Source organism: Oryx dammah, unplaced genomic scaffold, assembly GCF_014754425.2.
Source record: "Oryx dammah isolate SB20612 unplaced genomic scaffold, SCBI_Odam_1.1 HiC_scaffold_25, whole genome shotgun sequence".
NCBI lineage: Eukaryota > Metazoa > Chordata > Mammalia > Artiodactyla > Bovidae > Oryx > Oryx dammah.
Window position 1 is genome coordinate 104,590,158 of NW_024070209.1, and position 3,854 is coordinate 104,594,011.

The following is a 3,854-nucleotide window of genomic DNA, read 5'->3' on the forward strand; positions in this document are numbered from 1 at the left end:
TTCCAAATAGAAACAGGAGTACGTCAAGGCTGTATATTGTCACCCTGTTTATTTAACTTCTATGCAGAGTACATCATGAGAAATACTGGACTGGAAGAAACACAAGCTGGAATCAAGATTGTCGGGAGAAATATCAATAACCTCAGATATGCAGATGACACCACCCTTATGGCAAAAGTGAAGAAGAACTAAAGAGCCTATTCATGAAAGTGAAAGAGGAGAGTGAAAAAGTTGGCTTAAAGCTCAACATTCAGAAAATGAAGATCATGGCATCCGGTCCCATCACTTCATGGGAAATAGATGGGGAAACAGTGGAAACTGTGTCAGACTTTATTTTTCTGGGCTCCAAAATCACTGCAGATGGTGATTGCAGCCATGGAATTAAAAGACACTTACTCCTTGGAAGAAAAGTTATGACCAACCTAGATACCATATTCAAAAGCAGAGACATTACTTTGCCAAGTAAGGTCCGTCTAGTAAAGGCTATGGTTTTTCCTGTGGTCATGTATGGATGTGAGAGTTGGACTGTGAAGAAGGCTGAGCGCTGAAAAATTGATGCTTTTGAACTGTGGTGTTGGAGAAGACTCTTGAGAGTCCGTTGGACTGCAAGGAGATCCAACCAGTCCATTCTGAAGGAGAGCAGCCCTGGGATTTCTTTGGAAGGACTGATGCTGAAGGTGAAACTCCAGTACTTTCTTTGGCCACCTCACGTGAAGAGTTGACTCATTGGAAAGGACTCTGATGCTGGGAGGGATTGGGGCCAGGAGGAGAAGGGGAAGACAGAAGGTGAGATGGCTGGATGGCATCACGGACTCGATGGACGTGAGTCTGAGTGAACTCTGGGAGGTGGTGATGGACAGGGAGGCCTGGCATGCAGCGGTCCATGGGGTCGCAGAGAGTCGGACACGACTGAGCAACTGAACTGAACTGAAGGTTTAACATGATTAATCTTAAAGATTAATACTTATTTCTCCTATATGCTAGTTGTATTCATTAATGTGTATAAGGGCAGGGGATATGGAGACTTAGCAGCAAATATTGGCCCAACAAATGAAAAACCCTTCACCAATATAATTTCTAATCAATCCACTATACTAAGTTAAGAATTTTCTAACTTCTCAAAAGAATCTGTATTTAGAAAGTTTAAAGCATCTCGTGCCTCTCACAGTTGGGAGGCTGTGAAGAATCACATGTGGCCGGACGAGCCTGTCAAGCAGGCTAGAGAACTTTCAGAGGAGTTTGTGAACTGAGACACTCTTGTCACGCCCAGGAATTTTATTAGCTGGAGCCCTAAGTTAACTCCTTCTCTGAGAGAGGTGGTGGGGGACAGTACCCTGTAAAGTCAGAGGTGTAGGTGAAAGCATAAACAGTAAAGTAGGCAGACTCTGGTTTTGGGGGTAGATGCTCGAGAACAGGGGGTCTCCTGAGGCTCGATCCCGCCTTTGCCTATGCCGAGCCTCCTTCCTCATGACCTTTGCCATGGGCAGAGTTCCTCATGCTGGCTCCTGGCAAAAACTGACCTTTTCCAATCCTGCTTCCACTGCTGTTTTCCATATTTGCTGGCATATTGAGTGCAGCACTTTCACAGCACCATCTTCCAGGATTTGAAATAGCTCAACTGGAATTCCATCACCTCCACTAACTTTGTTTGTATTGATGCTTCCTAAGGCCCACTTGACTTCACATTCTAGGATGTCTGGCTCTAGGTGAGTGATCACATCATCATGATTATCTGGGTCGTGAAGATCTTTTTTGTACAGTTCTTCCAGGTATTCTTGCCACTTCTTCTTAATATCTTCTGCTTCTGCTAGGTCCCTACCATTTCTGCCCTTTATTGAGCCCATCTTTGCATGAAATCTTCCCTTGGTATCTCTAATTTTCTTGAAGAGATCTCTAGTCAGTCCCATTCTATTGTTTTCCTCTATTTCTTTGCATTGATCGCTGAGGAAGGCTTTCTTATCTCTCCTTGCTATTCTTTGGAACTCTGCATTCAAATGGGTATATCTTTCCTTTTCTCCTTTGCTTTTTGCTTCCTGTCTTTTCACAGCTATTTGTAAGTCCTCCTCAGACAGCCATTTTGCTTTTTTCCATTTCTTTTCCATGGGGATGGTCTTGATCCCTGTCTCCTGTACAATGTCACGAACCTCAGTGCATAGTTCATCAGGCACTCTGTCTATCAGATCTAGTCCCTTCAATCTATTTCTCACTTCCACTGTATAATCATAAGGGATTTGATTTAGGTCATACCTGGATGGTCTAGTGGTTTTCCCTGCTTTCTTCAATTTAAGTCTGAATTTGGCAATAAGGAGTTCATGATCTGAGCCACAGTCAGCTCCTGGTCTTGTTTTTGCTGACCGTATAGAGCTTCTCCATCTTTGGCTGCGAAGAAGAGAATCAATCTGATTTCGGTGTCGACCATCTGGTACTGTGCAACCTTCAGCAAAATCTACTTTTAGGACATTCCCGTCGTCCCAAAAAGGTTCCCCTTGCCCACCAAGCACCAAACGTCCGTCTGGGTCCCACGCTGGCCCCCGGGAACCAGCCGTTGGCTCTCCAGCGCCGAGGATTCTTATTGTGGACATTTCCGAGAGAGGGCCTGGCGTGGCACGCGGCCTCTCACGGGCACGGACCATGGGAGTCGCCTCTCGGAACTGTGAGTTCTTTGTTTCTTTTCAAAATAGTGTCTTTACAGAGTCTGCGGACCACAGAGAGCGCACGCTCAGTCGTGTCTGACTCTGCAACACCGCGGGATTCTCCAGGCGAGAACACTGGGGTGGGTTGCCATGCCCTCTTCCAGGGGATCTTCCCGACCCAGGATCGAACCCACGTCCACCTCAGGGATGTCACATCTTTCTCTGGCCCTGGAATGTGAAGGATGGGGTTCCAGTTTACGGTCTCTTTCCTGCTTGCTATATTTTCCCCATTTTCATTTTGGCCAAGGCAAAAACCAGAACTTCTGTCCCTGTTGCGACGCTGAGGACAGGAGGGTCCGCCCGGAGACCACACACACTAACTAGAAGGACTTCGTTTTGTACATCTCATCTTTAATCCATCTGGAATTTCCTTTTCAAATAACAGAAATGCTATTTCAAATTTAAAAAAGAAAACAAAAATCAACTACTCCCCTCTTAAAAATGTGGCCGACACAAAAAGCGACCTTGTATGAGTCCATTCATAGGCAGCGTCCAGAACAGTAAAGATGGGCAGAAAGCACCAGAGGTTGTCAGGGGCTGGGGGAGCGGCCGGGAACCGGGCGCTCTGGGTCGGGGTCTCCCTCTGCGGACTGAAGGTTGCTCATAATCGGGAAAGGACTTGACGCTCGTCCGTGGCTCAGTTTAAGTGATGCAAGGTGATATTTTATTAGTTTTAATTTAGAGCCTAAAATATAAAACACTATACAAAATGCGAGAGAATAAAATTTTTTTCTAAATTGGGGGAAGGGAAGGAAAGTTCTGGGGCCAGGGAGCAGGTAGACGGTGTGGGTGGGGCCACCACTGAGGGTGGTTCCAGAGCCCGTGAGGGGCCAGCACTGAGGGTGGTTCTCCCCACAGGGGTGGCGCATCCCAGCCACTCAGACACCAAGACTCCATCCGTCCAGACCCGGGGCAGCCCTCCCCCTCCTCCCAGCTCCTCTCCTCCCCAGCTCTCTCCGGCCACCCCGGCTCCCGCCTCACCTGCCCTCTGGCCGAAGTCTCTTCCTCCTCCAATTCTCTGACATCCCCCCATCCCTGCTCACTGTTCGGAGTGTGCAGGGCTGGCCACACCTCTGCCCCCAGCTCACTGCTCCAAGCGTGCAGGGCTGGCCGTGCCTCTGCCCCCAGCTCACTGCTCCGAGGGTTCAGGGCTGGCCGCGC